Genomic DNA, 13,068 nt, shown 5'->3' with positions numbered 1-13,068 from the left:
CCCCACCCTTAAAGGTCCACCCCCACCCCCTCGGCGCTGAACCATCAAACCAATCCCAGGTCTGGACCGGTCCAGAGCCCATTAGAATAGGCTCTGGACCGGTCCGTGCACATCCCTGTCCCCAGCTGCAATAAGCATGTGCTGAAAAAACTGAGAAACAGCACACTTGTAGTGAGTTTGCCCAAGGAATTGAAAGAAGCAGTACCTCTGTGCACATTCAGAGGACCTTTTCATTGGGGGGGAGGAGGGGGGACAAAGCTGATTTCTTGGGACTAGATTTAAGACAGAACAAAATGTGCAAAATAAATGTACAAAATGTGTGAAATAAAATGTGCAACTTTATTTCACTCTATTTGTTACAACTCAGTAAATTATGAATGATCAAGATGGGTATTTTTTATTACACATTTAACGATAACTTCCTCCAAGGAAGAATTGTGGGCATGGTTCTCTTGATAACAGCTTCACAGAAGCTTCAGAGCCAAGGATCAAAGAAGAGACTTGCTGAATGAAGATTTAAACCCAGGTTTCCTCAGTTCCTAGTCTTTGATGACAAGTAAGGTGTGAGGTTGTCCTAAAGCTCTTTCCCCACACTGAGCACTAATCTGGTTTTTCTCCTGTATGGATTCTTTCATGGCGAGAAAGGTTTGAACTCTTGTTGAACATCTTTCCACACACTGAGCATTGGTATGATTTCATTGCTGTGTGGATTCTTTGATGAGAAGAAAGTATTGAACTCTGGTTGAAGCTCTTTCCACACACTGAGCACTGATATGGTTTCACCCTTGTGTGGATTCTTTGATGCACACGAAGATGTGTGCTTTGGTTGAAGCTCTTTCCACACACAGAGCAATGATATGGTTTCTCTCCTGTGTGGATTATTTGATGCCTAGTAAGACCTGAGCTCTGTTTAAAACTTTTTCCACACTCCAAGCATTTAAATGGTTTCTCTCCTGTGTGGATTCTTTCATGGCAACTAAGGCCCGAGTGGGAACTGAAGCTCTTTGCACATACTGAGCACTGATATGGTTTCACCCCTATGTGCGTTCTCTGATGCACAGCAAAATTTGTGCTGTGGTTGAAGCTCTTTCCACACACTGAGCACTGATATGGTTTATTTCCTGTGTGGATTATTTGATGCTTCGTAAGATCTGTGCTCTGGCTGAAGCTCTTTCTGCACACAGAGCAATGATATGGTTTCACCCCTGTGTGGATTCTTTGATGCACACGAAGATGTGTGCTCTGGTTGAAGCTCTTTCCACACACTGAACAATGATATGGCTTCTCTCCTGTGTGGATTATTTCATGCCTCCTAAGATCTGTGCTCTGGCTGAAGCTCTTTCCACACTCTGAGCATTTAAATGGTTTTCCCCCTGTGTGGATTCTTTCATGGCAACTAAGGCTCAGGCTTTGGCTGAAATGCTTTCCACACACAGAGCACTGATAAGATTTCAGCCTTATGTGGATTCTTTGATGCACACGAAGGTGTGTGCTCTGGTTGAAGCTCTTTCCACACACTAAGCAATGATATGGCTTCTCTCCTGTGTGGATTATTTCATGCCTCCTAAGATCTGTGCTCTGGCTGAAGCTCTTTCCACACTCTGAGCATTTAAATGGTTTTCCCCCTGTGTGGATTCGTTCATGGCAACTAAGGCTCGGGCTTCGGCTGAACCGCTTTCCACACACAGAACACTGATAAGGTTTCAGCCTTGTGTGGATTCTTTGATGTACATGAAGATGTGTGCTCTGGTTGAAGCTCTTTCCACACACTGAACACTGATATGGCTTCTCTCCTGTGTGGATTATTTGATGCCTCCTAAGATATGAGCTCTGTTTGAAGCTCTTTCCACACTCTGAACACTGATACGGTTTCTCCCCTGTGTGGATTCTTTCATGGCAACTAAGGCTTGAACTCTGGCTGAAACGCTTTCCACACACAGAGCACTGATAGAGTTTCACCCCACTGTGGATTCTTTGATGCACGGCAAGATTTGTGCTGTGGTTGAAGCTCTTTCCACACACTGAGCACTCATAGGGTTTCACCCCTGTGTGGATTCTTTGATGCTTAACCAGGTTTGTGCTCTGGTTGAAGCTCTTTCCACACACTGAGCACTGATATGGTTTCACCCCTGTGTGGATTCTTTGATGCCGAGTAAGGCCTGAGCTCTGTTTGAAACTCTTTCCACACTCTGAGCATTTAAATGGCTTCTCCTCTGTGTGGCTTCTTTTATCTGTGCTATGGATTGATCTACAAGTTAAGATTTTTGCATGCAGAGAGATCTTATTTCTTCTGTTTTCATTGTGATTTTCTTTCAGGATAGGAATTACATGCATGTCGGATCCTCTGGAAACAATGGATTTCTCTCTCCCATTTTGATTTCCTTCAGGTCTTCTCCACTGTATTTCACTCTCACTCTCAGCACCTACAAGAATAATGAGAGAAACTTTGTGATAGTTAAACACAGCTTCGTAGCAGGGAGCAAACACCCCAGTAACTGCTCTATGAATAACAGGATATAAGAGACAGTCGAGCAGAGGCAAACCCTGCCATAAATTAAACAGCCTCTCTCGGATATGGTTAAAAAGCAGCTGAGGCCTTGTAAGGCACGGAACGGTGGATGCCCCAACTCCCAGTTTCAGTCTGAAGACTCTCCCGTTGAAACAGCTTAAATAACAGGGCTGGGAAGAGCCCTGGAGAACTTGGAAGGCCCCTGTCAATCAAAAGAGATACTATTGGGCAAGATGGGCCAATGGCAAATCCATAGGTTAGGATGCTCCATAAGGCCTGACATTGCTTGTACTCCCCCCAGAGTTAGGACACCCATGAGAATCCCCCTTTCCCACATGGTGGATATAACCCACCTGATAATTCCCTGCCTGATGTGTACGACAAAGGTCCCTGTCCCACAACTTGTGAGTTACCTGCATATCTTTCGTCACTCTCAGAGCCCTCAACAAGAAGTCCTTCCAACCAGGAAGGGAGGACAGGATTAGAAACCAAAAGTCGTTCTTGGAAGAGAGCAAAGAGAGAAGATACTTCAGGCACATTTAGCAATAACAAATATTCAGGGAAACCACTCAAGCCTCTCAGAATTCCGCCCCACCCTGCCTCCCTCCAGCCCCATGAATTGCAAAGACAACATGGAAACACGTCCTAACTCATGCCCAGGGATGAGACAGGAGAGCAGTGGTTACTGCCTGGGAGAAGGATCAGTCTGGTGGCAAATGCTGCTTGCCCAGCATGCTAGGAGGAAGATGAGGTTGGAGGAGGAGCCAGGTACTTCATTCTTGGCCGCAGCGCGGGGAAGGGATCACAGCTAACTGGGCAGAGAGCTCCTTGTCCAGTGGCGGCTCTTTTGTATACAGCGAGGGGAGAGCAACTGTCCCTGTCCTGCCCCAGTACAGTGTCCCATAATCTGACTCTGGTTAGATGTCCTTCTAAGCCAGTATTTAGATTAGCCCAAAGTTCTGTCAGGAAACTGCAGGACACACAAAGCTCTAGTTTAGGTGCATAGTGTTTTGCCTTTCTCACAATGGTATTGTATTAACTTTGACAAATAAGAACTTGAAAGACTCAGTTTCTATCAGGAACCTGGTCAATGTACATGATTTCTAAGAAAGCTGCATGGGGGCTGCCCTCCTTCCCCCCAAACAAACAAATGCCCTTGTTAAAAAGGAAAACTTACATATTAATCAGAAGAAGGAGAGAGGCAGCCATTTTCTCTGAAGAGAAGTGTTATGTGCACCCCTGCTAACTTGGCAAAGAGACACCTTTTAACATGGTGATTCTCTTTATTTAGCAGCGGGAGAGTAACCGGCCCTATCCTCCCCCAGCACAGTACCTCCAGTGACTGTTGCTGGTGTCTGTCTTGTGTTTCTTTTTAGATTGTGAGCCCTTTGGGGACAGGGAGCCATCTTATTTGTTTATTATTTCTCTGCGTAAACTGCCCTGAGCCATTTTTGGAAGGGCGGTATAGAAATCAAACAAACAAATATTAGGCTCTGCTCAAATCTGTATCAGGTCTAGTCTGACCCACACCTAATTAGAATACTATGCCTGTTCATGGAGTAGAAGATTCTTTGGAGAACTCTGAACTTTGGAGAACACTGGGAGTTGGGTGCCTATGCTAAAGAAATGCTGACAGAGAGGCTTTTGAAACTGTGATCAAGATGACGCACTAACTGCAGGCCTTTGGGCCTGGCTGCTGTAATAATCTTACCAATTAATGCTTATCTTTAACGTAACCTGAGCTGGCAAGGTTTATGTAGCACCAGGATATTAGAGGTAATGGTCAATAACCACACATAAGGTTATTTTGCGTCTCTTCCTCTTCCCCTCTCTCTCACCCCTTCCTCCCATCTTTGGTGCTGCAAAAATGCTTCACTTTAGATCCCCAGAAAGAACTCAGAGAAGGCAAAACCATGCAAAATCATGACCCTATTCAAGGATCAAAGCTACGAGGAAAAATGGAGACTGTATTAGGCTGGTAGAAAAGATACTTTTTGTCGTGATAAGGTTGCAGAATTCTGTGTGATGTGGGTATTCCGAAGGGAGGGGCAGGAGCAGCTTTGAGCCGAGGCAGCACAGAGAGAAATGACTAAAAAGATGACACAGGGAGATTGGGGCGGGGCAGCTTTGACTTCTGACTCTTTGGGATAGCACTCCAAATGTGATACCAAAGGAGACAGTTGCTAGCCTGTCCGTCTACATCACTCTGTTTGGGATCTCTGCTGAAGGGCAGAATTCAGAGTAGAGATTTCCCCTGTACTTGATCCCGACGCTCTCAAAGGTCCTGAGACTCTTCAGCATCCATGGTCAGCCTGACCTCAGGTCCTAGCCTTAAGCTAACTCATCAAGCTCCTGAAGCCTGGTAATATAAACGCTTCATGGAGAAACTCCACTCCACTCCCACTTCAATTCCAAATCTCATTCTCCCCCCACTTCTCCCCCCACCTCCTGCCTATCTTCCTTTCTTACAAAGTTAAGATATTAGCAGACATCTTTATGTATTAGTTATTGCTAATCATCACACACACACACACACACACACCCCACTTGCAGCTCTTATTTCTTTGTAAAAGCTTTTTATTAGTTAAGTCAACATTTAAAAGACACGTTGGTGTCTGTGTCTTCTGCCAAGAAACTGCTGTAACTCACAAAGGAAACAAGGAGGCCCCAGGGGGTAGGGTGGCCTCTTTGTTTGGTCTGTGGTAGTTCCAGAGCACACACAGAGTGCAAAGCAACTGGGAACACTATCTGAGAGACCCTTTTTCCTGAATGTTGTGTGGAGCCCAAACTAAAGACTTCGGACTTTATTTTAAGAATTGAACAGGTCCTCGGAGTTATCCTGCAAGGATCTCAAGTTTGTGACACTGGAATTGGGCAGGTCCCCCTCTGTTCTCTTAAATCAATATTTGGAATATTGGTCCAGTCTCTAGCTTTTGATTAGATATTTTAAATCGACCCTGCAGAACACAATCGGGCAAGGCAAAGCTTCATTTTTTAGCTGTAAGCTTTCAAACTGAGTATGAAAATAACAAACAAGGTCTTCTGAGTTCAACCACTCCTGGGGTACTATAGAAGGGAGCTTCCTTCAGCCCCTCTTCCTGCTGCCATAGTCTCCTCTCTTCCATGATTGGCCAGAATAGGTGCCAATCAAACTATCCTGGTTGTTTGGGGGCTCCCCTAAGCAGTGCCCACCCCTGGAGGAGAAATATACAAGCTGATTGACACAGCCCATGTATTGTTTCTCACCCTTTTCCCCTGCAAAAGAGGGCAAGGGAGGTGAAAATAAAAACACAGGCTGATTGACACTGCCTGTGCATTTAAAAACAAAAACTTTTTTCCTCAGTGGGGTGGGCAATGCTTAGGATAGCCCCCAGACAATCAGGATAGCTCAACTGGTACTTTCCTAGCCAATCAGGGAAGACAGAAGGCTGCAGCAGGAGGAAGGAGGGGATTGAAGCAAGCTCCCTTCTTCTCAGAGAAAATGGCTGTTTGTGCTTCTTCTGGTTCCAGGCAGCCTTGGAAGAAACAGATTATCGGGACCATTTCAAACTGGCTTTCGGGCAGGCTATGGGGTGGAAATGGCCTTGGTCAGCCTGTTTTATTTATTTTAACATTTGTACACTGCCCACTACCAAAGCCTCTAGGTGGTTTACAACAATAACACAAACCAAGACATTTTAAAACAATTTAAAAAAACATATAAAAAGTTCAAATTAAAATAGCTGCCCATAACAAAATACTAGATAGCTAAAAAGCTTGGCTGACAGATGTGTCTTCAGTGGTTTCCTAAAAGTCAACAGGGATGGAGCAGCTCTAATCTCTGCAGGAAGTGCGTTCCACAGCTCTGGGACAACTACAGAGAAGGCTCTCCTCTGAGTCGTTACCAGATGAGCTGGCGGCACCCTCACCCAAACCTCCCCTGAAGATCTTAATAGAGAGCAAGGTTCATAACAAAGAAGGTTGTCTCTTAAATACCCTGAGCCCAAGCCATTAAGGGCTTTATAAATAATAACCAGCACTTTATATTTTGCCTGGAAGTCTAATTGGTAGCCAATGTAGTTCTTTAAAAACCAGAGTAATATGGTATCTTTGGGACAACCTGGAGGCCAATCCTTTTGGTTCTCTCAGTGGATTTCCATACCACTGACTATGGTATCCTTCTGGTATCAACCATGGTATCCTACCCTAAAGGGGTTGGTAGTGAGAGGCACTGCTTTGCAGTTGTTCTGCTCCTGCCTCTCTGGCAGATTCCAGATGGTATCACTTGAAGATTGTTGCTCTTCAAAACGAAAGCTATTGTATAGGATCTTGCAGGGCTCAGTTCTGTCTCCAACACTTTTTAACATCTACATGAAACCGCTGGACTGCATACAATTCTGGTCACCACATCTAAAAAAGGACATTGTAGAACTGTAAAAGGTGCAGAAGAGGGCAACGAAGATGATCAGGGGTCTAGAGCACCTTCCTTATGAGGAAAGGCTAAAACACCTGGGGCTATTTAGTTTAGAAAAAAGACAACTGCGGGGAGACATGATAGAGGTCTGTAAAATCATGCATGTAGTGGAGAAAGTGGACAGAGAGAAATTCTTCTCCCTCTCACATTAACACTAGAACCAGGGGTCATCCCATGAAATTGATTGCCAGGAAATTTAGGACCAGCAAACAGAAGTATTTCTTCACACAACGCATAATCAACTTGTGGAATTCTCTGCCACAAGATGTGGTGGCAGCCAACAACCTGGAAGGCTTTAAGAGGGGTTTGGATAACTTCATGGAGGAGAAGTCTATCAACGGCTACTACTGACCCCTGCTAACTTGGCAAAGAGGCACCTTTTAACATGGTGATTCTCTTTAGCAGGGGGAGAGTAACTGGCCCTATCCACCCCCACCACAGTACCTCAGTAACTGTTGCTGGTGTCTATCTTGTGTTTCTTTTCAGATTGCAAGCCCTTTGGAGACAGGGAGCCGTAGAGAACCAGTCTAGATAGCTAACTATCTTAACAGAGTCTGAAAAAATATATATTCACGTGCAAAGGTTAGGCAATAAGGTCATCTTTTTTCTAGGCCTGATTTTAATCAAATGACTAAAGGAAAGAAATGGTGCAATTATTCTTCATATGCATGACTGTGTCTGTGTGTGTGTTTAGACTGTGAGACTTTTGTGGATAGGAAACAACCTCCCCCCAATTTCTTCTGTTACGCAAACCACTTTGAAACCTTTTTTCTGAAAAAAGCAGTATTTTTTTAATTGGTTTGTTAATAATAATGCCCCAACCCAGAAGGACAGTTCCTCTTAGACCAGGGGTGGGCAAACCTGGCCCTCCAGCTGTTTTTGGACCACAACTCCCAGCATCCTCAGCCACAATTTACTGTGGCTGGATGCTGAGAGTTGTGGTCCAGAAGAAGCTGGAGGGCCAGATTTGCCCACCCCCGGTCTTAGATCATCCTGTTGCATGCACAGAAGAATAAGAAGGCAACTTTGAACACTTCAGGATCTGCTGCCCGACAGCTGCAACAAGGTCACCAGCTCAGAAGACAGAGGATGAGTTTTAGCCATTATATTTAGAGTCTCCTATCCACAAGTTGTGGACTTTCATTGGAATAACAATTGCACTTTTAAAGAGTAAATTAATGGATCATCCAAGGAATATGGAGCAGCCAGTATCATCCTCACTGACATCCTGACTGTGCATTGAGACGGATGAGCAACAGATGCAATCCTGGCTTTCTCTGTCTAGCAGCCAAGGACAAGGAGGGAGACTTACCCAGAGAGATCAGATGCCCAGAATTCTCCTCCATGACTTCCTTGTACAGAACCCTTTGGGCAGGATCCAGCAGAGCCCACTCCTCCTCCGTAAAGTACACAGCCACCTCCTCAAAGGTCACCCGACCCTGAAATTAGACCAAAACGATTTCTCTTCACAGGTTATGTAAGAATCCAGAGAAATACACAATGGAGTCTCTCTGCTAGACCCAGAGATTCCATAGTGCCATCCAACGCCTTCCTAGTGGCATCTTGGGCAGGAGCAAGGGGAAATGGGCAGGGGAGAAAAGCAAGCAGGGCTGTCCTCTGCTTATCTCCTCCACTCATCCTTCTCTTACCTGCTCCAGTGATGACGTGGCAACAAAATCCCTTGTGTCACTGAGAGGAGAAGGCCTGGAAGGAGGCCCCAGGGTCTTTCCAATGCCTACAACAAGGGAGGTGGGAAGATGTTGGATACTGTTTGCTGCCTGGCCCAGTTTAGGGAACTTCTTCCCATTAAACCACTAAAAGACCTGGCATCTGCATACCCCAAGAGTCTTTTCTCCCACATGGAAACCCTTAGTTATTAGGTTTGCTTGGAGAGGCCTCGTGCGGTGAAAATCTCTCTCCTTCTTAAAGCATTTACTGTTTTTTGACTTATCTTCCTGATCCTCTGTCTAATTTCATTCATCTGGACTGGATTTATTTAAAATATTTACATCCCAGCCCTCCAGAACACAACCACTTGGGGAAAATCGTAACAATAATAAATCTCAATAATATAACATAAAAGGCATCATAGTAAAGTCGTACTAAAACAGAGGTGGGAAACCCAACTGGAACCCCAATTAAGAGCAAGTTTGAAATCCAAGGGATACAGGCAGCAGGTTAAAATATGCTCTCAAGAGGTGGGTCTTTCAATCCTTTGAGTGCTTAAGACTTCTGAAACATCAAGCGTAGAAGAAATAAAATCCTTCGTTATCCATTTTCAAATTTGTTGCTTCTAGAATGCAATCTTTTCCCTGAAAAGAACATAGGAGGTTGTCTTATACTGAGTCAGACCATTAGTCCATTCAGCTCCAGCTCAATATTGATGACTCTGACTGGCAGCAGCTCCACAAGGTTTTGGGCAAGAGTCTTCCCAAGCCCTACCTGTAGATGCTGCCAGGGATTGAACCTGGGACCTTCTGCCTGCAAACAACTGCTCTACCACTGAGAGTTACAGCACCATGCCCCAAGGGAAATACCTTACAGCAGACAGCATTCACATCCAAATGTAAACCAAGGTGATCCCTGCTTAGCAAAGGGGTCAATTCATGCTTGCTACTGCAAGGGCAGCTTCTGTCCTAAGCTTTTGGGCGTAACTGAAAGTGCTGCTTTAGTCATAAAGTCTTCAAGAGTTTATCAGTCCTTACCCAGCAAGCTGGCACCTCGGTCACTCTCCTGCACCACCCACCTGAAGGGTGGCTTTTCTCCGGTGTCCAATGGAACCTTCTCTGCCTCAGAGAGGTCAGCAGCCACTTCTGCTAACAGATCCAACTCCTGAAAGCACAGAAAATCCCAGAGAGAAATTACGGACAGGGTTTAGGAAGGAGTTAACATCAAGGGACACCAACTTCACTGGGGACACTGATTAATGTTCCTGTCCAGCCTGAGGAAACTGGGATAGGACCTTCTCAAGAGGGGCACCAAGATGATGGAGCTTCTGTCCTCGGGCACTCGGCAATCACTAGCTTTAGGGCACAAGACAAAAGCAACTTTTTCTCTCTCAAGAGCTTTGGGAGGCACTGTTCCCTCTATGGTGTGCACATGTGTGCGCTGTCTCAAGTTTTTTCATGTCTGCTCAGTTAATGTTAGATCCCGCTCAGATGGAATCAGGAAGGGTCCCACACTGAATGCACATGCGCACACAATGCCTTGATACTACCACCCAGAACAAAACTCATTCCACACACAGATGGAAAAAAATTAGAGGGACCACTGTTGGAAGGCACTCAAATTTAAAAGGACAATGGCTGATGCTGGCCTAAGGTTTTCCTGCTCAGTTAGCTGTGGCTATTGGGTTTTTGTCATGACTGTTTTTTGCTAATCCTCTGTTGTAATGAATAAAATATGCATATAGCATGCCTTGTGGATTCTTCATCAAAAGGTGTGATATAAACTGCTTTAAGAATAAGAATTAGTTCAGAGCTGGAGATGAGGAATGGAGTTAGCGCAGCCCTTCTCATGACATTTCAACAAATACAAATATCCCTTCTGGGGATATTCATGTTATGCATTCATGTTATGCCATTTGGAGTGATGAAAAATTCTTTCACCAGCTGCTCATTCTGCTTCTACTAATTTTGACAGCTGCTGTGTGAATTTTTAAACAGAAGCTGAGATATTTCATATCACCTTCAACAAAACAGGGTGGGTTTGTTTTTTTAAAAAAGCTCAGGATAAACCTTCCTGGAATGTTTCCATCTGAAAACTTTGCTACCTGTTGGGATATCTACATCAGCCTTGTTCACATTTTCAGCCCCTTCGAGCTACCAGGATGAAAGAGAGACACTCACCTGGTCGTCTTCCTGCTTCTTGGCCTCTGCTTGGCTCAGCAGGAAACCTTCTGCCAGGGCCACTGCCTGGGAACTGGTCTCTGCTCCGCATTCCCTGACCCAGCTCTCCATCTCTGGGGGCAGGATGGCCAGGAACTGCTCCAGGATCACCAGGTCCAGCATCTGAGCTTTTGTGTGTCTTTCTGGCTTCAGCCACTGAAGGCAAAGGGCGTGGAGTTGGCTGCAAACCTCTCGGGGCCCCTTGGCCTCCTGGTAACAGAACCGCCTGAAACACCGTTGCTGTGCATCTGAGCAAGTGGTGCCCACAGATAGGCTTTTCTGGATGAATCCTTCTTCAGGGCTCCTACCCTCAGCTATATCAGCACCACTTTCTGCTTGCAGGCCACCAGAGTCATTCTCTTCCATAAACTCCATCTACAGGCAGGAGCTGACCAAGCAGAAGGGGCGACTCAGTTCTGCAAAGCCAAGACGTTACTCAGTGTGCAAATGATGACACCTCGAGGCAATGAATTTCAGAGGCAAATGTTGATTATTCCAGCTAGGGCCTGGGACTTCCCTCTGCAGAAAAAACAGACAGAGGCCAAGGCTCAAGGAGTATCAGGGATCAGGAAGAGGATCCTTCCCTTGGGGGACAGACAACAAACCTACAAGAGGTTGGGAGTCAGGTGATTCAGCCCTTTCCCTCCACTGACCCCTCCAACAACTCCCCCCACTCACTCTCTCTGCCCTCCTTTGAACCACCTCCCAGAAAAGTAGCCTCTTTTGCTGCCCACCTTATTCAGCATACATTCTTTAGCCCTATTCATCGGGGCTTTTAAAAGGGGAAATTCAGAAATGCACCATGTCACCAGTGCAATTCACACACTTAGAATGCACTGCTACAATACATGCCTGTGCATTCCATTTTTCTGTGCACACACTATTTATTGCTTCAAGTCACAGTCCATAATGTTTAAGAGACTTCATCAAGTGAGATTTAATAGAATTACTGGAATTAGGAATATAAGAACATAAGAACATCCCTGCAGCACTATGGCAGAGGGGATTCCTTGGTAAAGCATCTGTGAGAAGTAGTGGTGTGTGTGTGTGTGTGTGTGTGTGTGTGTGTGTGTGTGTGTGCGCGCGCGCGCTATGTTCCTGTACCAACATAGGCAGCTGCCAGCGTGGTGTAGTGGTTAGAGTACTGGACTAGGACTGGGGAGACCCGAGTTCAAATCCCCGTTCAGCCATGATACTAGCTAGGTGACTCTGGGCCAGTCACTTCTCTCAGCCTAACCTACTTCACAGGGTTGTTGTGAGGAGAAACCTAAGTATGTAGTACACCACTCTGGGCTCCTTGGAGGAAAAGCAGGATACAGAATGTAAAAATAAAAAATAATAATTAAAAAAATATACTGAGTCAGACCATTGGTCCATCTAACTCAGTACTGTCTACACAGACTGGCAGCACCTTCTCCATGGTTGCAGGCAGGAGCCTCTCTCAGCCCTGTCTTGGAGATACCAGGGAGGGAACTTGGAACCTTGTCCATTCAAGCATGCAGATGCTCTTCCCAGAGCACCCCATCCCCTAAGGGGAATATCTTACCACTGCTCACATGTGCAGTCTCCCATTCAAATGCAAACCTAAGTGGCTGAGCAAAGAGGGAAATTCATGCTTGCTACCACAAGATCAGCTCTCTGAGGTCTACTTTTAAAATGAATGCCTATACATATATGGAGACACTTGGGCAGTCTGGGGTCCTAGAGGAGCTTGGACCAGTCACTTAACTCTTCTCCTCGTTATCAACAATTTTTTACATCATCCAAAATAATGCAACTTTGCATGACTTGAATTTTTCAACAACAAATATTTATATACCGCTTTTCAACAAAAGTTTCCAAAGCGGTTTACACAGAGAAATAATAAGTAAATAAAATGGAACCCTGTCCCCAAAGGGCTCTCAATCTAAAATGAAACAGAAGATAGACACCAGCAGCATTAACTGGAGATACTGTGCTTGGGGTAGATAGGGCAAGTTGCTCTCCCCCTGCTAAATAAAGAGAATCACCACGTTTAAAAGGTGCCTCTTTGCCCAGTTAGCAAAAAAAAAAATCCCCATGTTCCCATCCTCAACAACCTCCCCAACTACTCTCCCTGCCTTCCTTCCACCCCAATACACACAGGTATCTTTTGGAACTGTCTGGTTGCACTTGCAAACCTGGGAACAGGAGCACTGTTCCCTCTAAGGCGTGTGCATGTGTGCCCGCTCACAAGTTTT

At 45.3% G+C, this 13,068-nt stretch overlaps 1 pseudogene; it reads right to left on the bottom strand.

Annotated features, from left to right (window-relative positions):
• Positions 1 to 320: 320 nt before the first annotated feature.
• The window catches only part of LOC128343813 (zinc finger protein 836-like), a 35,937-nt pseudogene continuing 23,189 nt past the window's right edge, over positions 321 to 13,068 (bottom strand).

The sequence above is a fragment of the Hemicordylus capensis genome, chromosome 2 (assembly GCF_027244095.1).
Source record: "Hemicordylus capensis ecotype Gifberg chromosome 2, rHemCap1.1.pri, whole genome shotgun sequence".
Lineage (NCBI taxonomy): Eukaryota > Metazoa > Chordata > Lepidosauria > Squamata > Cordylidae > Hemicordylus > Hemicordylus capensis.
This window is presented reverse-complemented; position numbering and strand designations above follow the sequence as displayed.